This window comes from Hypanus sabinus, chromosome 16 (genome assembly GCF_030144855.1).
Source record: "Hypanus sabinus isolate sHypSab1 chromosome 16, sHypSab1.hap1, whole genome shotgun sequence".
Taxonomy (NCBI): domain Eukaryota; kingdom Metazoa; phylum Chordata; class Chondrichthyes; order Myliobatiformes; family Dasyatidae; genus Hypanus; species Hypanus sabinus.
The window spans coordinates 58,255,667-58,281,254 of NC_082721.1; the positions used below are offsets into that span (position 1 = coordinate 58,255,667).

At 42.9% G+C, this 25,588-nt stretch overlaps 1 long non-coding RNA gene across 2 annotated transcripts in view; it reads right to left on the reverse strand.

Moving 5' to 3' along the window:
- Positions 1-17,547: 17,547 nt before the first annotated feature.
- LOC132406342 (uncharacterized) overlaps positions 17,548-25,588 on the reverse strand; it is an 82,075-nt gene continuing 74,034 nt past the window's right edge. For both annotated transcript variants that reach the window (XR_009516137.1, XR_009516136.1), the window contains one exon: positions 17,548-19,864. This is a non-coding gene — a long non-coding RNA (uncharacterized LOC132406342). The remainder of the gene's footprint in view (positions 19,865-25,588) is intronic.

Consider the following 25,588-nt stretch of genomic DNA (forward strand, 5'->3'; position numbering starts at 1 on the left):
AAGAGAAGCTTTGATAAGTACATGGATGAGAGAGATATGGAAGGGCATGGTCCAGATGCAGATCAATGAGACTAGGCAGAATATTAGTGTAGAATGGACAAGATGGACCAAAGAGCTTGTTTCTGTGCTGCAGTGTTCTATGACTCTGTGATTAGGTGCACACCATGTTCTCAGACTGTCTCTGTTCTGTGCATTAATGTGAGGGGAGAGGGCACATGGATAAAGGAAATCTCTCCACCTGAATAAACAATCGCTCTTCGCAATGTGCCCTCATTTTCTAAATAATAGTCCAAGTAATACTGAATGTGAGTTTTACAAGAGTTCACAAGTAGGATTGCAACATCAGCAGCACTGCTGTTAATCTAACTACATTTAGCTCAGGGTGGTTAGAGGAGGGTGTAAGATGTCTATACCTTGATACGAGGTAATGATTGAGTGAACAGATGTCACCTTTTTATAGGAAGGATGTGGATGATTTAGAGAAGGTGCAGAGGAGATTTACCAGAATACTGTCTGGATTAGAGAGGATGACTTATGAGGAGAGGTGGAGTGAAGGATAAGAGCTGATTTGATAAAGGTATACAATATAGTAAGAGGCATAGGTGGAGAAGACAGCTAGAGACTTTTTCCCAGGGTGGAAATAAATAATATGAGGGGACATTATTTTAAGGTGTATGGAGGACTATGTCCGAGGTAGGTATTTTACAGGTAGTGGTAAGCGCATGGACCATGTTGTCAGGGGTGGTGGTAGGGGCAGCTAAATTAGGGTCATTTAAGAGACTCTTACATGGGCACATGAATGAAAGAAAAATGGAGGACTATGTGGGAGAGAAGGGTCTGGTTTATCTTCGAGTAGGTTAAAAATCGGAACAAAGGACCTGTACTATGCTGTACAGTTCTATGTTCTATCATAATAAATACAATGATGTCCACATCCCAGATATGAATGGAGAAAAGAACAAAGAATATATTTGCAGGTTGTTTAGGCACACAAGTTCACTAAATATTGAATGCATGGGTTTCCTCTGGGTGCTCTGCTTTCCTCCTACATTCCAAAGACGTGTGAGTGATGGGTAGTAATCTGTGGGCATGTGATATTGGTGCTGGAAGCATGGTGGTGCTTGTGGGCTGCCCCCAGCACAATCTTCGGATTATGTTGGGCATTGACACTAAGGACACATTTCCCTGTATACTTCAGTGTTTCAATGTAAATATGAGAAATAAAGCTAATCTTTGCCATTAACACTGAGAGAATGCTGCACTCTCAGAGATCTTTTTTAACATGTTAAGTCCTGCAAGACCTCTTAGCTAGATGTAAAGTACCCCAAAACACTGCTTTACTGAGGAGAGTTTGCCTGTATTTATTCCTTCACCATCCTCAAGAGTCAGTGTATTGGGTCTCTGCAGACTACATTGTTGTTTGTGAGGTCTTATTGTGCACAAATTAGTACTAATTGTTTCATTATAATGGATAGTCTGTTTCAGAAAGCCTTCATTTTCTTTGTAGCATCTTAAGGCTGTTAAAGTGATATTACAGAACTCCAATTTTATTTATTTGCCATATACATTTACATGTGTTAGGAATTTGCTGTGGTTTGTTGGTCAGGTCTAACATGCAACAAAAAAACATTCAATTATTAAAAAGAATAAAGAATTACAAAATTAAAGAATGGATGTGGACTAAAATGTGCATAAATACATAAATATCAGCATGTATTTACTATGTAAACTGCATTAGAAAGATGTATTTAAGTGCACTGCAGTGCTGGTTGTACTAGATAGAAAGAGTCGGGGAATACTAATTAGAATGGTTGATCAGGCTAACTGTCTGGGGAAGAAACTTTTAAGATGGTGTTATGTTTTTGTTGTAATAGCCCAAAAGATTTTCAAAATGGAGTTTTGGGAAAGGCAGTTTGCAATGGGGGTGGTATCCACAATGATGTTTCCTGCGCATTCACTTGTCTTGGACACTTACAAAACATTCCATCCTCTCATTATTCCACCTTTTCCATTTTTGCCCCCATCTGCCCCTCTAAAGATCACTTGCCCCTCACTCTTTACCCGCCATTTCTCCTTTCACCTTCTGTCTTTTACTCTCTGCCATTCTCTCCCCTCCTTTCCCTTCCTCTGTCCTTGTCTTTTTCACCCTTACACCTTCTCTTTGTTTCACTCCCACTCTATCTTACTTTCCTTCTCTCTCGTCCCCACATGGCAATGCGGGATCAGGAGTGAAAAACGGGGTGAACATATGATGAGGCAGCCCTAGGTTAGCACAGTACTCAAGATTGACCACGATCAGTGAAACAGCTAAACCGACAAGGCAAGAGGCTGCAGAAGCCAGGAGAAGGAATAACCTGATGAAAGCAGCTAAAAACCTACATTGCACTTGAGCACTAAACATGGCTCTGTTTAACACAGGCAGAGATTCTACAAGAGGGGCAGTCACTAATTCAGAAAGGGGCAAACAAATGGATTTACACAGAGATTGATGAATATACAGAATGCATTGCCAAGGGAGGCAGGCAGTGTGGGCTGATTATATCAAAAAATTCAAACGAGTTGGATAAATGCCTGACAAAGAAATTAGATAGAATTGTGCTGTGGATATCATGGGATATGATATTGCATAGACATGGGGACTGACCAGATGGAATGCAATGGTCTCTCAGACACCTGCATGTTCTTAAAAGGATTCCATTTATCTTATAGTATGTTTACATTAGGATTTCACCACCAATGCTGGCATCAGACCTGCACAATCTGTAAAGTAGCAATCTGGCGTGTATGTCTCTGAAGGCAATGCCACCTTCAGTGCCAAAGTAAATGTCATAGGAGACAAAGAAAGCCAAAAATATGGTTGCGGCAACATTGCCTGAACTGTACAGGCAGGATAGGTGGCTCATTGGCACGGTCGTACAGTAAGACCTCACTGGGCATTAACAGAAGCAACTGACCCCAGCGAAACAATTGCTGTTCATGCCGTTATAACATTTGGATTGTGTCAGCTGTTTCTAAGCATCCTGACTGGATGTGTTGAAAGTGCTTAGAGAAATCCCAGTGTAAAAAGGCTGCCTAGTATTGAAACCACTGCTGACTCTGTTTACCACTGTAACCAATGCTATGTTTGTGAAAATAACTTTCACAGTTGGTTTCAAGTCTAGAAAATGTTTGTCTACACCCTTCCTTTGAGCCTGATTGTATTGTGTTTCTCAGATCTTTTCTTTAGGTAGATTGCATAGGACTGGAACGATATCTGAGGGGCAAGGTTTCTACACAGAGAGTGGTTGAATTTGTGATTGTGCTGCAGAGGAGGTGGCGGAAACATAGATTCATACAGCATGGAAACAGACCATTTGGGCCAATGAGCCAATGCTAACCAATATTTCTATCCAATCTAGGCCTGGTTGCCTTGTTTAGACCATATACATTTAAACCTTTCCTAACCATCCAAGTACAGTTAAAATGTTATTAATGTTCCTGCCTCACTTCCTCTCACAGGTTGTCCCATATATCAACCACGCCCCTCAGGATTAAATCCCTCTCTACTCACCTTAAACCGATGCTCTCTACACTCTGCATATTTACACTCACAGACCACCTTCAGGGTGAAAAAGTTGCCCCTCAGGTTACAATTAAATCACTCCCATCTCATCTTAAACCTGTGCCCTCAGATCTTGGTTCTCCAACCCAGGGGAAAAAGACTGCATTCACTCTATCTTTGCCTCTCATGGTTTTATACACCTACACTGTAAGATCTCACCTCATTCTCCTACATGCCAATGAAAAGAATCTCATCTGACTAAACCTCTCTCCATAACTCAGTCCCTCGTTTTAGAAACATCCTCATGAATTTCCTTTGCTTAATGACATCTTTCCAGCTTAATGGCATCTTGGCTATAATGCGGTACAAAATTATGCACAGTACCAGAGAGGCACGGAAGCATAGTGTGATACTATTAAAGCAGCAGAGAACTGGGTTCAATCGCGCTGTTCTCAGTACGGAGTTTGTACATTCCCCCTGCGACTGTGTGGCTTTCCTCTGGATTCCCCCCGCACCCCCACATTCCAAAGGTGCATGGATTAGAAGGTGAATTAGTTGCATGGGTGTAACTGGATGGCACTGGTTCATTAGGTTGGAAGGGCCTATTACCATGCTGTACCTCTGAATAAATAACAGGAAACCAAACTGAACACCATATTCCAAATGTGGCCTCAGTAACACCTTGTACAACTGCAACATAACATCCCAACTTCTATACTCAGTATCCTGACCAATGAAAGCCAGTGTCCTAAGTGCCTTCTTCACCAGGTGGTCTGATACCATCACCATGTTTAAGAATCATTTAAACAGAGGTTTAAACAAGCAAGGCACAGACAGATACAGTCCTGTTGCAGTGAAATGGAAACAGTGTAGATGGGTGAGAAGGTCATTATGCACGTGGCAGGCAACAAGAACTGAAGGCAATACTCCAATTGTGGTCTAGCCAGAGTTTTATAGAGATGTATCATTACCTCAAGGCTCTTGAACTCAGTCCCCTGGCTAATGAAGGTCAACACACCTTATATTTCTAAACAACCTTGTCAATTTTGAGGGGTCTATGGACATGGACCCAAAGATCCCAGGGGCTGTTTTTCCTAGAATTTTGGAGGCCGGGGGATAACATTTATAAAGTCACGAGGGGTGTAGGAAAGGTGATGGTTATGGTTTTATTTCCCCAGGTGGAGGAGTCTAAAGCTAGAGGCCTCCGTTTTAAAGTTGGGGGGGGGGGGTGGTTGTTACATGGAACCCGAGAGGCAATTTTTAAAATTTTTATAGAGAGTGTGGTGGGTAAATTCAATGAGGAAGTGGTGGAGGTAGGTGTAATTATAATGTTTCTGAGGCATTTTGGCAGGTACATGAATAGAAAAAGTTTAGAGAGATATGGGCCATATGCAAGAAAATGCGGCTAGCATAGAGATGCACATCTTAATCAGCATGGACCATTTGGGCTGTTTTCATCATGTGTGACTCTCTGAGGGGCTAGATTGAAGAATGACCCTATGAGTATTGAGTTAAGGAATTGGGATGTTATGTTGAAGTTGTATAAGACATTGGTGAGGCCAAATTTGGAGAGATTTGTGCAGTTCTGATCACCTACCTATGGGAAAGATATCAATAAGATTGAAAGAGTACAGAGAAAAATTACAAGGACGTTGCCAGAACTTGAGGACTTCAGTTGTATTGAAAGTGTTATAACATGCACCCAACCACACCAGCTTCCGGCATTTAGAAGCTCTAACTCTCTGGAATATGGATAGCTGGTGTGGCCCCTTTAATGGTTCAGGAGCCCCGCTAATTAGCAATCATGTTTTCGGTGCCAAGTATTGATTATTTAAAGAGCAACTGAACTGAGTTTCGGTGTTCAATCGTAAGCCTATCTAGAGATATCGTTTAGTGTTTAGATTTTGTCCGTTCTTGTTCCAACTTTATATCTTGTCTTGATTCCAGCCTCAGATACTCAAGCACTTGGGTGCAAGCCATCCTCATCAAGGTCTCTAGTCACAGTACAACTGAGCCAAGATATATCCAGTGGGGTACCAGAGTCTCTTGGTTGCAGTTGTCAGCCACAGCAAGAGGATTTCCAGACAGAACCTGGAGCTACACGACCTCCAGGCCACCATGTCTCAGCTATCACAAGGAGGATGTTGGAGTTGCTCTATGGAAACAATATAGCTTTCGAGCCTGGAGAGGTTTGACAGAGACCCGTGTTCTTGCCACAGCTTCCTCACTCCATGCTCATTGGTGTTTGAACTCCAGCCGTCCCGGTTCCCTTCTGAGTGTGCAAAAGTGGCCTTCATGATCTCTCTCCTGACTGGGAGGGCCTTCACCTGGGCCACTGCACATTGGGAATGAAGGTCAGAGATTTGCACGGATTTGGAGGAATTCATGGCCACCATGGGACAGGTATTTAATCATCCTGCTGGCGCAGACAGAGCCATAAGACTATAAGACATAGGAGCAGAATTAGGCCATCCAGCCCATAGAGTCTGCTCCACCATTTCATAATGGCTGATGCTGGATCCCTCTCAACCCCATACACCGACCTTCTCGCTATATCCTTTGATGCCCTGACTGATCAAGAAACTATCAATTTCTGCCTTAAGTATACCCACAGATTTGGCCTCCACCACAGTCTATGACAGAGCATTCCACAGATTTACTACTCACTGGCTTAAAAATTTCATCCTTACCTCTGTTCTAAAATATCACCCCTCAATTTTGAGGCTGTTTCCTCTAGTTCTGGATACCCCCACCACAGGAACCATTCTCTCCACATCCACCTTATCTAGTCCTTTCAAACGAGGTAGGTTTCAATAAGATCCCCTCACATTCTTCTAAATTCTAGTGAATACAGGCCCAAAGCTACCAAACGTTTCTCATATATTAACCCTTTCATCCCCGGAATCATCCTTGTGAACCTCCCTTGGACTCTCTCCAATGACAAAACATGCTTTCTGGGATATGGGGCCCAAAACTGTTGAAAATACTCCAAGTCCAGCCTAACTAGTGTCATATAAAGCCTCAGCATTATCTCCTTGTTTTTATATTCTATTCCCCTTGAAATAAATTGCAACATTGCATTTGTCTTCTTTACCAGAGACTCAACCTGTAAATTAACCTTCTGGGAGCCCTGCACGAGGACTCCTAAGTCCTTCTGCACCTCTGATGTTTGAACCTTCTCCACATTTAGATAATAGTCTGCACTATTGTGGACGTGGACGGTCTGTTGAAGTTACATCAGGGAAGTCAGTCAGTGGCCGACTATGCTACTGTGTTCCGAACTGTGGTGCAAGAGAGTGGTTGGAATGGGAAGGCCTTGCCCACTCTGTACCCCCACAGACTCTGGGATGCCCTCACCTTGGGAGAGACAACCAATCCATCACCTTGACAATCGCCTAGCAGAGCGTAAGAGGGTCTATGTTATGAGGTCGAAGAGGGCCAACCTGAGCTTGAACTCAATCCATTTGGTTCCACCCACCAGTCTTGGACCATGACCAGCCTGTCTCCTGCTTGGGACTCTGTCGAGTCCATGTAGATCGGTTACACGAGGCTCTCTGCTGATGAGAGGTCATTGGGATTAAGGCTGCTGCTATTACTGCAGGGATGCAGGTCACCAGCGGACCAAACTTTCAAAACTACAGCCACCTGGAGAACTGCTAAGACCTTCCAGTATCAGGAGGACTATGATGGTAGCAGTCACTACTTCCAATCCCACGGATTCTGGTTTCATTCTGAAGGCAGAGTCCATCTGGAGTAAGAACTTGAGGCAGGTGAAGGTTTTTGAGGACTCTGGGCCAACGGGTCATTTTCTAGATTAGCAACTAGCCAGTATCTCAATATCCTATACTCAAACTAGCCAGTTTGACATACAGCTATGAGAATTGAGCCAGCCCATGCCCGCAAATGTCTTGGATGGCTGCACGCTAGGTTCCAGGCAGATCCAGCAACAGATGGTGCATTTGCAGGTGAGGATGGGGATCATGTGGAAGACATTAGTTTCTATATCAGTGGCTTCCCACTCGTACCCCTGACCCTTGGGTATCCTTGGCTGTCCCAGCAGAACCCATCCATGGACTGGAGGGAGCGGAGAATCATTGCTTGGTCCAGTCACTGTAAGAGGGTATGTTTGCAGCATGGTGTTCCAACCTCCAGACTTTCTTGAGACCAACGACCAGCAAAGGGACAACTTCAGTGCAATACAACCCAAAGCCTAAGGGATCCAGCCGCTAGGTCCCAACTAAAGGGAAGACTCCTATATGCAGACACTTGGAGCCTTTCCTGGGGTGCAAGGACCATTTGTAATACCTTATTGCAGTCACCTGAGGATACAATGGAGTCTAGTGAACCGAGGGAGGAGACTCGGAATTTGGTTGAACCACCCTGCCACCTGAGAAGCCTGAGGAGTCGTCCTTGAAGGATGGTTCAAAAGATCCTGCAACACCCGAGCCGATCAAATTTATTTCTGTATATAAGAACTTGGAAGAGGTCATTAGCAAGGGAAATGCCTTGACTCGTCCACCACACCGACCCTATGACTGTGCTATAGATCCTCTGTGAGATTGATTATATGCATTCTCTGGTCCAGAAAGAAGAGCAATGGAAGAATATATAAAGGAGGCTCTTGCTTTGGGATTTAATCAGCCTTCCACCTAACCAGTTGGCACAGGCTTCTTCTTCATACAATAGAAGGATGAGAGCCTGCGGCCACGTATTGATTATAGAGTATTAAACTGCATAACAGCCAAGGATTGTTACTCATGAATATTGCCTTTGAGATTATCCAAAGGCCAAGAGTATTCATCAGGCTAGACCTACGGAGTGCATACAATCTGGTCCGTATAAGGGAAGGCAATGAGTGAAAGACTGCATTCAATACCCTGACAGGGCATTATGAGTACCTGGTAATGCCCCTAGGCCTTGCGAACACTCCAGCAGATTTTTCAGGCCTTTATTATCGATGTACTCCAGGATACCCTCCATAAGTATGCCTTCATCAACTTGGATAATATTTTAATCTCCTCAAAACCCATGGAGCATATCACTATCATCAAAGATATTTTATAGAGGCTTCTAGACCATAGCGATATGTTAAGTTAGAGAACTTTGAAGTTCACTACTTCAGTTTTGGGTTTCATCATCTCCAATGGCTATCTCAAGATGGACACTATAAAGACCTAGGCAGTCAGAGATTGACCACAAACGTCCAGTCATCTGGCTTATATTTAGGAGGCCAACAGAATGAATTCCAGACAAACCTGGTGGTCTCAGTTCTTCAACTTTTTTAACTTTGTTCTGACCTATCAAGTGGGGTCAAAGAATTGAAAACCAGATGCCTTGTCTTGTTAGTTCGACAAACCCGAAGGAGAGGAGCAACTTACCACCATTTTGGCCCAAGTGAAGGTGATAGTGCCAATCCATTGGGGAATTGATGAGCTTGTTCACAAGGCCCAGGCACAAGGGGAGATTTCTATGGAGAGTCCTGCAGGTCAACTGTTTGACCACCAGGTCACAGGTACATCAGTGGGGATATTCATCAAGAATGACTGATCACCCATTGTCAGGACCTCCAAGTTTGTCAAGAGAGGGTATCAGTGGTCCGGAATGGTGAAAGAGGTTCGACAATATGTGCAGGCATGCGAGGTCTGCACCTGGAACAAAGAGCCCCATACCCAACCTCAAGGGCTTCTCCATTCTCTCCCTGTGCCAGACAGACCATGAGTGCACATCTCCATGGACCTTGTCATGGGTCTTCCACCTTCTGGGGTGAAAACTGTCATCATGGTAATTGTTGATCAATTTGCAAAGAGCTCCAGATTCATTGCCTTGTTCAAGTTACCATCTGCGGCAGATATGACTGAAATTGTCCTGGACCAGGTCTTCAGAGTTATTGGATTTCAGGTGGTCATAGTCACAGATTGTTGACCACAATTCACATCATGTTTCTGGAGGGCATTTTGCAAGCTGATTAGAGCAACAGCAAGACTTCCCTCTGGATCTCACCCGCAGTACAATGGCCTGACCAAGATATGGTCATTCAAGACCCATCATTCTTTGCATCATCAGTGGGGATGGGAGAGGTTCTGGAGGATTGGAGGGTTGCAGATGTTGTTCCCTTATTCAAGAAAGGGAGTAGAGATAGCCCAGGAAATTATAGACCAATGAGTTGATGGAGAAGATTCTGAGAGTCAGGATTTATGAACATTTGAAGAGGCATAATATGATTAGGAATAGTCAGCACGGCTTTGTCAAAGGCAGATCTGATTGAATTTTTTGAGGATGTGACTAAACACATTGATGAAAGTAGACCAGTATATGTAGTGTATATGGATTTCAGCAAGGCATTTGATAAGGTACTCCATGCATGGCTAATTGAGAAAGTGAGGAGGCATGGAATCCAAGGGGACCTTGCTTTGTGGATCCAGAATTGGCTTGCCCACAGGAGTGGTTGTAGATGGGACATATTCTGCATGGAGGTTGGTGACTGGAGCCTCAGGGATCTGTTCTGGGACCTGTTCTCTTTGTGATTTTTATAGATGACCTGGATAAGGAAGAAGAGGGATGGGTTAGTAAATTTGCTGATGACACAAAGGTTGGGGTGTTGTGGATAGTGTGGAGGGCTGTCAGAGGTTACAGTGGGACATCAACAGGATGTAAAACTGGGCTGAGAAGTAGCAGATGGAGTTCAACCCAGATAAGTGTGAGGTGGTTCATTTTGGTAGGTCAAATATGATGGCAGAATATAGTATTAATGTTAAGACTCTTGGCAGTGTGGAGGATCAGAGGGATCTTGGGGTCTGAGTCCATAGGATGCTCAAAGCTGTTGCATTGGTTGACTCTGTGGTTAAGAAAGCATACGATGCATTGGCCATCAATCGTGGGATTGAGTTTAGGAGCCGAGAGGTATAATGTTGCAGCTATATAAGACCCTGGTCAGACCCCACTTGGAGTACTGTGCTCAGTTCTGGTCACCTCACTACAGGAAGGATGTGGAAAGCATAGAAAGGGTGCAGAGGAGATTTAAAAAGCAGACACGAGGAAACCTGCAGATGCTGGAAATTCAAGCAGCACACACAAAATGCTGGAGGAACACAGCAGGCCAGGCAGCATCTATAGGGAGAAGCACTGTCAACGTTTCAGGCCAAAACCCTTCAGTGTGGGGTTTCTTAGATCTGATTCTCATCCACAACTCCAATCGTCATCTCTCTGAGCAGCCAGGGCAGTCAGAAGTCAGCCATAGGGGAGGGTGTCCTGTTACGACGTGCATCCAATTACACCAGCTTCCGGTGTTCAGACACTCGAACTCTGGAATATAGATAGCTGGCACAGCACCTACAAGGGTTCAGGAACCCCGCAAAATGGCAATCTCACTTTGGGCGCCAAGTATTGTGTATTTAAAGGGCCCCTTTGAACTGAGGTTTGGTGCTCAATCGTAAGCCCAACTAGAGATATCGTCCTGCATTTTGGCTTTGCTCAGTTTTGTGCCATGTCTTGATTCCAGCCTCGGATATTCTAGCACTTGGATCAAAGCCATCCTTGTTGAGATCTCTCATCACAGAAAGGTTAATTAGGTGAAAATGATTTTCCTTGTGGAGCACAGGAGAATGAGGAGAGATTTAGCAAAGGTATACAAAATTATGAGGGGTATAGATGGGATAAATGCAAATAGGCTTTTTCCACTGAGGTTGGGTAAGACTAGAACTAGAGATTATAAGTTAAAGGTGAAAGGTGAAATGTCAGAGGATGGTGAGATGTGGAACAAGTTGCCAGGTGAAGTGCTAGATGTGAGTTAATTTTCAACATTGAAGAGAGGTTTGGATAAGTACGTAAATGGGAGGAGTTGGAGGGCTATGGTCTGGGTGCAGAGATGGGACTAGGTAGAAGATCGGGTCAGCATGGACTGGATGGGCCAAAAGCCTCTTTTTATGCTGTAGTCTCTAAGACTCTATGATCCTAATTGCAAAACATGTGACTGCAGCCCACAGTTCTGATTCTAGGACAGGTTTAAATTCCGTACATTAAACCCAATAAAATTTGAACTGATTCATTATTCCCCACACCAGATGAAAACTTACTGGCCTTACCCTGTGTATATAGTTGTATTTATTCATATCCGAGATGAAGCGATGCCGGTGTTTATTGTATGTCATTACCTGTCACTGAGCTAAATGGATGTTAAGAATGAATCACAAAGGGGCTGGAATCACATAAACTAGACAGGTAGATTTAGTGAGTGTTAATGAACTATTCCCCACTGGGAAGTTAGCAGATATCAGTGACCACAGTTTACAACAATTCAGTAGCTTTATGGTTACTGTTACTGAGGTCAGTTTCTTTTAAACAAAAATCCAGATTTATTTTACCACTTGCATTTAAGTTTCACAGCTGCTGGGCTGGGATTCAAACTCATGGCACTCGATCAATGGTTTAGAACTCTGGCTGTTGGCCTGGTAGCCTAACTGTGGTGCTACCACACCCCTAAATTCTGGAACCCACAGTATTGCAGTCACCATCGAGTGCTATCCTGGTTGGTTGCATGAAATGCACCATATTATGTCGTTGCACTGGCTTGTTGACTATTGCTTCTGGTAGTAAAGTCGCTGGAAGGTGAGTTTGTCATAGCATTGTTACTGTACAACACTGAGTGCTCCCAACCAGGGAGAAGGGTCCAAGCCATTAGGCAGTGGCTTTAGCAACCAGTTAGCATAAAGCTTTACAGCACTCATTAGTAATTAATGCTTGCCTTCAGAATGAAGGCCACCTCCTGTGAAGTAGAGAAAGGTAACTAGTTTTCTTCTCTTGATTCTCCTGCGACCAGGACTTTTGATAGGCTCCTTCTGCATTGTCTCTCCTTGTCATCACCTTGATTTCTCCACCCAGTTACTGATCAATCTCTGCCCTGGGAGGTTTTTAGGCAACCGGATGGATGCCAACAAATCCATCTGGTTTGTATTTGGAGTCAGTTTGATGGGAAGATCTGTCTTTTGCCACACCATGCCTTTCCTTATTTTTTTTTCATCTGAAAACTGCTAACTTTTATGATCTGTTGCAATCCAGCCCATCTGCCTCTCATTAATCAGACATCAGTCAAACCATCAGCCCTACACGCACTCTGCAAAATAAACAAAAAGGCGTTCTCTCCTAATAGAATGATATATCATAGGCCCTAAATCTCAATGTGAGAAAGTGAGTTTAACATGAGTAATCCAAGAATTAGAAGACAATTAACCAAACAGAGATCTTGCAGAAAGACAAGGCAATGTCTTTTGCAAAAGGAAATTTTCTTTGGTTTTATTTTCCTTAATCTGCTGGGTGTTTCCAGCATTTTCTCCTATCATCTATCCATCATTCCATCTAATCTATCTATCTGTCTATTTGTTCTTCTATGTCCACCTTCATTAGTCAGGGAACTGAGTTCAAGATGCACGAGGTAATGTAGCAGCTGTATAAATCCTGTTTGGACTGCTCTGTCCATTTCTGTTCATTATAGGAAGTTTTAGAGTGGGTGCAGAGGAGATTTACCAGATGCTGTGTGGATTGGAAAGCGTATCTCAAAAGGATAGGTTGAATGAGCAAGTGCTTTTCTTTTTGGAGTGAAGGAGGATGAGTGCATGGTGCTACACTGTTCTATGTTACGATGCTCCACCCTCTCATTATCCCTCCTTCTCCATTTCCATCCACTTCTGCCCTCTAAAGAATGTGGGAGAGAAAGAATCGATTGAATCTGAAGTAGGTTCTATGTTCCATAATCTTGAGCAAGGCCTCTGATGAACTGTGGAACTCACTAAGTACCTTTGAAACCAATTCCTGTTTCTGTAGACAGAAGTTTCAGAAACATTCTTTAACAGGTTGGAAGTGTGTATTAGCCCTTGCCATTGTAATAAGTCTTTTACAACATGAGGATGAAATCACCGACACTTATGTATATTTTTAGACAAATAAAGAAAGACAGCAACACCTGACTTTGTATTAATGAGACTAAATGTATTTGATTTATTTATTCCTATCATGAACTGTGTAAATAATAAAATAGTTTGCAATTTCTTTCAAAATGTCCATAGGGGCATACCTCTGTTTGATCTCATGTCTGAACAGTGTTGATTGAACTGTTGCCTCTCCTTTCTTGGCTGCATGCTTAGTCCAGAGAACATGGACTGAACTGAACAGCCTAGTATGCAAATGCTGATTGCAGAATGTGCCGGGACAGAATCAGTCTATTAATCAACTGCATTGACACTTCCCTGTACAGGAGCCTCCTCCTTGAATTCTGTGCTTCTCCTTTGAAGTCCTTTCAGGGTTGAGAATCTTTATGACTTCTAAATTTGACAATATTGCCTGGAACATAGAACATTACAGCACAGTTTGTTGTTTTAACCTACTCTAAGATCAATCTAACTCTTCCCTTCCACATAGCCCTCCATTTTTCTTTCATCCATGTGCCTATCCAAGAGTTTCTTAAATGTCCCTGATATACATACTTCTATCACCACCCCTGGCAGGGTATTCCAAGCAACTACCACTCTCTGTGTAAAGAACCTACCTCTGCCATTCCTTCTATATTTTCCTCCAATCATCTTAAAATTATGTCTCCTTGTATTAGGGGAAAGATCCCTGGAAGTAAACTCAGTGTTGTAATGGATGCACCCACTCTGTTCATCCAAAATGTGGCTGCATAAATTGCTAAAATCCAGCATGGAGTATTAGGGTAGGTTATGCCCAGGAATTGTGGGCCCTTGACACAGTCCCTGATACTTTGCTGTTTACTAATCAAAGAAAAGCACCCATCTCCTCTTAATTTAACACTTCCCCCCTTTCCCCAGAGAACCATACAACAACACTAGCACGGGTGGAGCATATTGGCTGATCAGCCAAAAACAGAGAGTAGGAATAAAGGGATCCTATTCTGGCTGGCTGCCGGTTACCAGTGGAGTTCCACAGGGGTTGGTGTTGGGACTGCTTCTTTTTATGATGTATGTCAATGATTTGGACTATGGGATTAATGGATTTGTGGTTAAATTTGCCAATGATACAAAGATAGGTGGAGGAGTGGGTAGTGTTGAGGAAACAGAGAGCCTGCAGAGAGACTTAGGTAGTTTAGGAATGGGCAAAGAAGTGGCAAATGAAATACAATGTTGGAAAGTGTATGATCATGCACTTTGTTGGAAGAAAGAAACGGGCAGACTACTATTTAGATGGGGAGAGAATTCAAAATGCAGAGGTGCAAAGGGATTTGGGAATCCTTGTGCAGCATACCCTAAAGCTTAACCTCCAGGTTGAGTCAGTGGTGAAGAAGGTGAATGCAATGTTGGCATCCATTTCTAGTGGTATAGTATATAAGAGCAGGGATGTGATGTTGAGGCACACATCACAGGGATGTGATGTTGATGTGATGTGATGATAAGGCACTCGTCAGACCACACTTGGAGTATTATGTGCAGTTTTGGGCTCCTTACTTGGAGCGACAGAGGATGAGCGGTGACCGAGTAGAGGTGTATAATATGATGAGAGGCATTGATTGTGTGGATTGTCAGAGGCTTTTTCCCTGGGCTGAAATGTCTAGCATGAGAGGGCACAGGTTTAAGGTGCTTGGAAGTAGGTACAGAAGAGATGTTAGGGGTAAGTTTTTTACACAGAGAGTGGTGATTGCATGGAATGGGCAGCAAGTGACAGTGGAGGAGGCGGATATGTAAGGGTTGTTTAAGAGACTTCTGGATAGGTACATGGAGCTTAGAAAATTAGAGGGCTTTGGGTAACTCTAGGTAATTTCTAAGGTAAGGACATGTGCGGCACAGCTTTGTGGGCTGAAGGGCCTGTATTGTGCTGTAGGCTTTCTATGTTTCTATGGTAGTGGAGCCCAGGACAAGAGGGTACAACTTCAGGATTGAAGGATGTCCATTTGGAACAGAAATGTGGAGAAATTACTTTAGTCAGAGAGTGGTAAATCTGTGAAATTTGTTGCCATGAGCAGCTGTGGAGGCCAAGTTATTAGGTACATTTAAGGCAGAGATAGATAGGTTCTTGATTAGCCAGGGCATCAAAGGGTACGGGAAGGAGGCAGGGGAGTGGGGATGACTGGAAGAATTGGCTCAGCCCATGATTGAATAGGCCGAATAGCCCTCTTCTGCTGCTATATCTTGTAGTCTTATGTTCTAACACATGTTGACTTCCATTGTGGAAAATAAGACTCAGGGAAGAGGGAGACACTTCCCACATTCACTCAGAGAGACATGCAAGATCTGGGCAGTTGAAGTATAGGCCAAGAAGGGGATAAGGTTGAGCAATGGTCACTGCAAGGAGATATGGACAGGATATGACTCCTGCAATTTGGTAGAAGGAATAAAGGTATAGCCTATTTTCTAAAGGAGGGAACAAATTCAGAAATTAAAGTTACAAAGAACTTGAGAATCCTTGTGCAGGATTCCCTCAAGGTTAACTGGCAAGTTGAGTTGATAGTAAGGAATGTGAATCCCATGTTTGCATTTATTTCCACAGGATTAGATTATTACAGCAAGAACATTATGCCTAGGCTTTATAAGACATTGGTCAGACCACATTTGGAGTATTGCATGTAGGTTTGGGCTCTGTAACAAAGATGTGCTGAGAGAGGGACCAGAGAAGGTTCACAAGAATGTTCCCAGGAATTAAGGTGTTAATTTATGAGGAGTATTTGAAGTCTCTGGGCCTGTATTCACTAGAGCTTAGAAAACCAAAGGAAGATCTCATTGAAATATACAGATTATTGAAAGGCCTAGAATCTAGAATTAAGTTGGGGTCCCCTTGCTGAGCTGGAGTGGATGTGGAGAGGATGTTTCCAACAGTGGGAGGGACACCCTACAAAGGACATCACTTTAGAATAGTGGTGAGGAGGAATTCCTTCAGCCAGCAGGTGGTGAATCTGTGAAATTCATTGCTACAGATGGCTGCAGAGGCCAAGTCATTGGGCACATTTAAAGTGGAGGTTGTTAGGCTCTTTATTAGTAATGGTGTCAAAAGTTATGGGGAAAAGACAGGAGGATGAAGCTGAGAGGAAAAATAAATCAGCCATGATTGAATGGCAGAACAAATTTGATGGACAAATGGCCTAAATCTGGTCTTATCTCTTATAGTATTTTGGAGATGTTATTTGCAACATATAATGCAATGGGTAAAAATATGCATCACATGTATAGGGATGTTATCAGGTGCATGCTCAATATATGAACTGGCTTTCCCATGCTTGATCTTGGGCAGAAATGCACTCTCAAATCTTGGGATTAGCAATATTATTGGGTCGATCTACACAATCTGAAGATTACACAATCATGTCTAAAAAGTAACTACCATGTGATCCAATGTTTAGGCAAACTTTTACTATTTTAATGGATTAGAATCAGAATCAGGTTTATTATCATTGATATATACTGTGAAATGTGTTGCTTTGTGACAGCAGTACAGTGCAATACCTTAAAAATATTATAAATTACAATAAGAAATTAAAACAAATAAGTAGTGCAGTAGTGCAGTAGTGCAGAATGAGATAATGTTCAATGGTTCATGGACCATTCAGAAATTTGATAGTAGAAGGGAAGAAACTGTTCCTAAAACATTGAGTGTGTGTCTTCAGGCCCCTGTACCTTCTTCCTGATATTGAGGCATGTCTTAGATGGTACGGTTCCTTTATGATAGATGCCAGCTTCATTGCCTTTTAAAGATGTATTCGATGGGAGGCTAGTGCCCGTGATGGAGCTGGCTTCGTTTAGAAACATCTTTTCCCGATCCTGGTGGTGAAGCATCCAGCTTGAATGCTCTCCACAGTACATCTGTGAACTTTCAGACTTGCAGGGCAAAGATTTACAAAGGTGCCCACTGTATGGGACAAAGGTTTACAAAGTGTACAAATTGTTCTTGACTTCAGTGCCATTTGGCTAATCCTTCATTCTGAAGCCATTCCTCACAATTCTTAGCTTCCTTACTCAGGAAAAGTATCCTATCTGCATCTACTTTAAGAATTTTGCACCACTGATTGAGGTTGGAATTAGTTTATTGGTATCAAATGTAACAAGATACAATGAAAAGCTTGTTCATACAGATTAGTTTGTTACACAGTGCACTTCGCTAGAATAAGGCAAGACAATAACAATGCAGAATAAAGTATAAAACTATCAAAAAACTAGTGCAATTCTACACTGCCATCATAGCAAGCATCCTCATATCTGGGGTAAACAGGGACTACTGCCAGTAATGAACCAATTGGATTAATGATAAATACATCTGGTTCACTTAGACTCTGTTGGGGAGAAAATTTATCCATCTTACCTGGTCTTGTTTATTAGAATTGGAATCAGTTTATAACTATCACATATGCCAAGATACAGTGAAAAGCTTGTGAGTTCCTTAACAAACATTGTCAAGGATATCTCCCATCCGTTCCACAATCTCTTTGACCCCCTATCATCAGGCAGGAGATACAGTAGCATCAGGACAAGAACTGTTAGGATGGGGAACAGCTTCTTCTCCTAGTCCATCAGACTATTGCACTCTCTGCTATCACCCAGATCTCATCAAGTATGAAGTGCCAGTAGTATTATACTGTTTACTTTTTGATTTTACACTAAATGTCAATCTTCTGGAATATATTTTGTGGTAATGTAAATGGTAAATATTACCATTTATTTGTAGTAATATTATTTTCGGTGATGTGTGAGTTACTGTACATGTACTACATTATGCATGTTGGTCTGGAGAAATGTTGTTTTGTTTACCTGTATATAGTGGAAGGACGATAAATCTGAACTTGAAATACTGTTCATACCTATCAAATAATTGCATGGTGCATTGAGGTGGAAGAGGGTAAAACAATAACAGAATGCAGATACAGAGTAATCAGATACCCTTCCATTTTTTAAAATTCTTGACTAATGTGTCAGATCATCCCAGGAGCTAATTTTGCTGCTCTGCTTCATTAGTAAGCATATCTTTATTTAGATATGGGAATCAAAATTAAACACAATACTCCAGGCATGTTCCCACTGAGACCTTGTAGAACTGCAGTGAGATATCTCTACTCTTGCACTCAAAGCCTCCAGCAATGACCCAACAGATAGATCATTTGCCGTGCTAATTGCTTGCTGAACCTGAGTGTTCTTATGGAGTGAGCACAAGGACACTTTGAACACCTCCCAGTGCCCCACCATGTGAAAAATGCTTGCAGAGTTAAATGCTAGAGTGGGCATCCTCCATCTCTACTTCAGACTAGCTGTGGGGTATTTTATATTCACCTGAGGGTAGCAGGCTCAGCCTCAGTTTAGCACCTTGGTTGGAAGCTGACAGATCCATACCCCCTCTGCTCTGCATCCGTCCTCCAGACTGGCTTGTTCTCAGGTTACTAGAGTGGGTCTCAAACTCTCCGCTGCGATAAGAGTGGAACCTACTGAATGCAATTAATTAAGAATCAACTTTATCCACCATTTATGTATTAGGAATTTGCTGCACTGTGTTGGAGCGACAGGCAACAGAAAGAACAACATTCAACAGTTATGAAAACTGATGACATATGAAATAAAGTTAGAAATATAGATATGGAATAAAATTTTAGAGATACAGCAGTACAGCAGTGATTAGCCCTTTCATCCTAACAAGCCTATGCTGCCCAATTACACCTTCTGTATGCCTCCAATTATTCTACTAATTTGTACATCTTTGGAATGTGAGAAGAAACTGTATCATTTGGAGGAAACCCACATTGTCACAGGGGGAACATACAAGTTCCTTACAGGCAGTGGTGGAATTGAGCCAGGATTGCTGGCTCTGTAAAGCATTAAGTTATCTGCTATGTTACCATGTGCTTACATACAGTAAACAGCAGCATGTATTTACAATGTAAAACTGCATTATAAAAAGTTGCTTAAAGTGTTTACAGGGCAGTGCAGTGATAGGGGTAGTAGATAGAGGGGGGCGGGGTGCTAACTAGAATGGTTGATCAGATTAACTGCCTGGGGAAAAAAAACTTTTAAGATGCTGTGATGTTTTTGTTTTAATAGCCCTGCCCCTGTACTTTTTCCAGAAGGGAGTTTTTGAAAAAGGCATCTGCTGGGTAGTTAAGGATGGGGTTTTCTTTAATCCTGTCTGCTAAGGCCTTCCCTTATGCAGAGACCATGTTGGTTATCCTTATACTGTATTTTGTTTGATCTTTCCACTTTGTTCGACCAGTGGGAGAATCTACTTCTTACATTAGTTACTCATATGGTGGACAGCTCTATTAGATCTAAACACAAGAAAGTCTGTAGATGCTGGAAATCCTGAGCAACACACATAAAATGCTGGAGGATCTCAGCAGGTCAGCAGCACCTATGAAGAGGAATAAACATTCAATATTTTGGGCTGAGTCCCTTCTTCAGATGGATTAATCCATTTATTTTTTATTTAGAGTTACAGCACAATAACAGTCCCTTCCATCCCAGAGAGTCCATACTGCCCAATTACACCCACGTGACAAATTAACCTCCCAACATGTATGCCTTTAGAATGTGGGTGGGAACTGAAGCACCCAGTGGAAACCCACACAGTCATGTGGACAATGTAAAAACTCCCTATAGACAGTGGCAGAAATTAAACATTGATCTTCCAAACGCTGGCACTGTAAATTGTTGCAGTTATAGCCACTCTGACCACTTGGTGCTATAATGGACCTGTATTACCTGCGCTCTTTACTTTAAAGTTGTATAGCTACAGTACTTTATTGTTAATTTACGTTTTTCTTGTGAATGCTGTTTATCTGATGCTGCTGCAAATAAGCCTTTCATTACACTTGTGCAAATGTGTACTCGTACAGATGACAATAAACTCAACTTTGACTTTTACTTTGATCCTATTTAAGCCTCAGACACTTCTTTAGAACCCTCCATCCCTGCAGAGGTTGAAGCAATTATTTTCTGCCATTTTTTTTAAGATTAGATTATATTTATCAGTCACTTGTATCAAAAATCCTGAAGCTCATTGACAGCAGTGCCCTTTCTGAACACAGCTCGCAATTAATGAAAGATTAAGGTCAGCTTTGCTACATATACATAAAGTGGAGGTTGATAGGTTCTTGATTAGTAAGGGGAGAAAGCAGAAAAATCGGATTGAGAGGGATAATAAATCAGCCATGATCAAAAGGGCGGAGCAGACTTAATAGGCTGAATTTTGCTCCTACGTCTTATGAAATATACAGTGAAAAGCATAGTTTGTGTCAACAAGGATGTGTTGGAGCGCCAGCAGGTGTTGCTTTACATCTGGTGTCAACATAGCATGACCACAGTGAAAGAACTAGCACACAATGTGGGGCACAAACACACAACCCTGGTATTAGGAGTCTCATGCTCTACCATCTGAGGTAGTCAGACTTTCCTCATTATTTCTGGATCCTTTTCACAACAGGCTGCAGAAAACTCCAAGCAAGACTTCTACAGCAGCTTCCAAGTGACCCTTTTGTGCTTGAGTTCCATGTCACCAGATACGAAGCCAAATAGTTTAGTTTTTCATGGCTGTAAATTGCTTGCAGCTGCTCTCCCTCCAAACTATTTTTGTAATGTCATATAACTCTGCATCTTTTTCCTAAACTCTTTGCTCCTCTAGCACTCCCGTAACCATGTGGATCTGCTGCACACTATATCTCCCACTGCAGCAGCACACATGTTCCCTGAGCTTCTCTTTCAAGGTCACCTCTTTCACCAGGCTCTGGTTGCTTGTTCTGTTTCTTCTCACTCTACTTAGGCCCTGCTATGTGGTAAAGCTAAAGTGCTTCCATTGAGTGTGAAAAGCCTGATGCCTGGCAGCTGATAAAGTTTGTTTAATTAGACAATTTACACTCAGTGGCCAATTTATTAGGTACACCTGTACATCTGCTTGTTAATGCAAATATCTAATGTGACAGCAACTCAGTGCATAAAGCATGCAGACATGGACAAGAGGCTCAGTTGTTGTTCAGACCAAACATCAGAAAATGGTACGAAAAACAATAAATATCCAGTGAGCTGCAGTTCTGTGGGTGAAAATGCCTTGTTGATGAGAGTGGCCTGAGAATGGGCAGACTGGTTCAAGCTGACAGGAAAGCAACAGTAATTCAAATAACCACACAATATAGCAATGGTGTGCAGTTGGACATCTGTGTATGTACAACATATCAAACCTTGAAGTGGATGGACTACAGCAGCAGAAGATCAAGAACATACACTCGGTGGTCACATTATTTGGTACAGAGGGTACCTAATTAGAGCCCAGTAGCAATTCCTAGGAGTATATCCAGAGCTCTTCCTGCAGCTAGCTTACTCCTTCAGAGTGAATGATTATCATTGGAACACTTCACTGCTGGGAAATGTTCTGATCTAAAACATCCACCTGCTTTCTGATGGCATAGAATGCCACACCACAGGGGGAAGCTATTTACATGGTGGATGTGATTAATCTCAGCTCAGTCTGTAGAATATGGGTCTTCAGCTCTTGTTTTAATTGTGGTGAAGGTTTTTATTGTCCCATCCTTTCAGACAGAGACTTCCATAGCCCCACCTGTATAGAGTTAAATAAACCTTTTCCTTTCTAATCTTTCACAAACAAAGAGAAAATCTGTAAATGCTGGAAATCCAAGTAATGCACACACAAAGTGCCCACCTGGTGACATCCTGCCCTTTTCCTATACTACATCGACAAATGCATTGGTGCTGCATTTCCTGCATCCATGCTGAACTTGTCAACTTCATCCACTTTGCCTTCAAACTTACCTCTGGTTCATTTCCGACTCCGCCCTCCCCCTTTTCAACCTCAATTCCTGATGTGTATTATAAACCCATGGACTCTCATAGCTACCTGGACTATACCCCTTTTCCATCCTGTCACATGTAAGAACGCCATCTTCTTCTATCAATTCCTCCATCTCCACCACATCTGCTCTCAGGATAAGGCTTTTCATTCCAGAATGAAGGAGATGTCCTCTTTTTTCAAAGAAAGGGGTTCCCTTCCCACACCATCAAAGCTGCCCTCAATTACATCTCTTTTATTTCATGCACATCTGCTCTTACCCCATCCTCCTGCCACCCACCTAGGGATAGGATTCCTCTTGTCCTCACCTACCACTCCACCAGCCTCCGTGTCCAGCACATAATTCTCTGAAATTTCTGCCATCTCAAATGGGATCCCATCACCAAACACATCTTTCCCTAATCACCCCTCCCCCTGACTTTCTGCTTTCTGAAGGGATTACTTCCTACATGACTTCCTTATCCATCTGTCCCTTCCCACTGATCTCCTCCAGCACTAATCCTTGCAAGTGGAACAAATGTTACCCCTGCATCTACACCTCCTCCCTCACTACCATTTAGGGGCTAAACAAACCTCCCAGGTGAGGTGAGGTGAGTCTTTTGGGGTCATATACTGTGTCCGGTGCTCTCAGTGTGGTATCTTGTACATAGGTGAGACCTGACGTAGATTGGGAACTGCTTCACAGAGTATCTACGCTCCATCCGCCAGAACAAGCGAGATCTCCCATTTCCATTCCAATATGTCCATCCATAGCCTCCTCCACAGTCGTGGTGAACAACAACTTATATTCCGCTTGGGTAGCCTCCAACCTGATGGCGTGAACATCGACTCCTCAAACCCGGTAATGCCCCCACTCTCCTCCTTCACCATTTCCCATCCCCTTTTTCCTCTCTCACCTTATCTCCTCGCCCACCCATCACCTTGCTCTGGTGCTCCTCCCCTTTTGTGTCTTCCATGGCCTTCTGTCTCTTTCACAAATCAACTTTGCTTTACTTAATCCCTCCCTTCAGCTGTCACCTATCACCTTGTGTTTGTTTCTCCCCTCCCCCCAACTTTTAAATCTACTCATGCAACACACACAAAATGCTGGTGGAATGCAGCAGGCCAGGCAGCATCTATAGGAAGAAGTACAGTCAACATTTCAGCCTCTACTCCTCAGCTTTTTTTGCCAATCCTCCCAAAGCGTTTTGGTTGGAAACGTTGACTGTACTCTATTCATAGATGCTGCCTGGCTTGCTGAGTTCCTTTAGCATTTTGTGTTTGTTCCCCTTCTAGTCATTTTCTACTTCCCAACCTGAATCTCAGAATAAGAATCAGAATCAGGTTTAATATCACTGATATGATATGATATGGATGGTAGTTTGACTCCCAGGTGCCAGGGTCTGGGACGTTTCTGATCGTGTCCACAATATCCGGCAGTGGGAGGGAGAACAGCCAGGAGTTCATGGTACATATTGGTACCAATGACGTAGATAGGAAAAGGGAGGAGGTCCTGAAAGCAGACCACAGGGAGTTAGGAAGGAAGTTGAGAAGCAGGACCACAAAGGTAGTCATCTCGGGATTACTGTCTGCGCCACACAACAGTGAGTATAGGAATAGAGTGAGGTGGAGGATAAATGCGTGACCGAGGGATTGGAGCAGGAGGCAGGGATTCAGATTTCTGGATCTTTGGCACCTCCTTTGGGGCAGGAGTGATCTGTACAAAAAGGACGAGTTGCACTTGAATCCCAGGGAAACCAATATCCTGGCTGGGAGGTTTGCTAAGGCTACTGGGGAGAGTTTAAATTGGGATTGCTGGGGGGTGGGAACCAAACTGAAGAGACAGAGGAAGAGGCGGTTGACTCACAGATAGAGAAAGCTTGGAGACAGTGCAAGAGAGAGGATAGGCCGGTGACAGAGAAGGGACGCACTGAGACCGATGGTTTGAGATGCGTCTATTTTAATGCAAGGAGTATTATGAAAAAAACGGATGAGTGTGGATCAGTACTTGGAGCTATAATGTTGTGGCCATTACAGAGACTTGGATGGCTCAGGAGCAGGAATAGTTACTTTGAGTGCCAGGCTTTAGATGTTTCAGAAAGGACAGGGAGGGAGGTAAAAGAGGTGGGGGTGTGGCACTGTTGATCAGAGGTAGTGTCACGGCTGCAGAAAAGCAGGAAGACATGGAGGGATTGTCTACAGAATATCTGTGGGTGGAAGTTAGGAACAGGAAGGGGTCAATAACTCTACTTTTTTTTCAGACCACCCAACAGCGACATCAAGGAGCAGATAGGGAGACAGATTCTGGAAAGGTTTAATAATAACAGGGTTGTCATGGTAGAAAATATTAATTTCCCAAGTATCGATTGCTATGTCCCTAGAGCAAGGGGTTTAAATGGGGTGGAGTTTGATAGGTGTGTTCAAGAAGGGTTCTTGACACAATATGTAGATAAACCTACAAGAGGAGAGGCTGTACTTGATCTGGTATTGGGAAATGAACCTGGTCAGGTGTCAGATCTCTCAGTAGAGGAGCATTTTGGAGATAGAGATCACATTGGAGCATTGGAGAGGGATAGGAACAGACAAGTTAGGAAAGTGTTTAATTGGAATAAGGGGAAATATGAAGCTATCATTCAGGAACTTGGAAGCATAAATTGGGAACAGATGGTCTCATGGAAATGTACGGAAGAAATGTGGCAAATGTTCAAGGGATATTTGTGTGGAGTTCCGCATAGGTACTTTCCAATGGGGCAGGAGAAAGTTGGTAGGGTACAGGAACTGTGGTGTACAAAGGCTGTTGTAAATCTAGTCAAGAAGAAGAGCTTACGAAAGGTTCAAAAAACTAGGTAATGTTAGAGATCTAAAAGATCATAAGGCTAACAGGAAGGAGCTTAAGAAAGAAATTAGGAGAGCCAGAAGGGGCCATGAGAAGGCCTTAGCAGACAGGATTAAGGAAAACCCCAAGGCATTCTATAAGTATGTGAAGAGCAAAAGGACAATACATGAGAGAATAGGACCAATCAAGTGTGACAGTGGAAAAGTGTGTATGGAATCGGAGGAGATAGCAGAGGTACTTAATGAGTACTTTGCTTCAGTAATCACTACAGAAAAGATCTTGGTGATTGTAGGGATGATTTACAGCTGATTGAAAAGCTTAAGCATGTAGATATTAAGAAAGAGAATGTGGTGGAGCTTTTGGAAACCATCAAGTTGGATAAGTCACTGAGACTGGATGAGATGTACCCCAGGCTACTGTGGGAGGCGATTGCTGAGCCCTTGGCGATGATCTTTGCATCA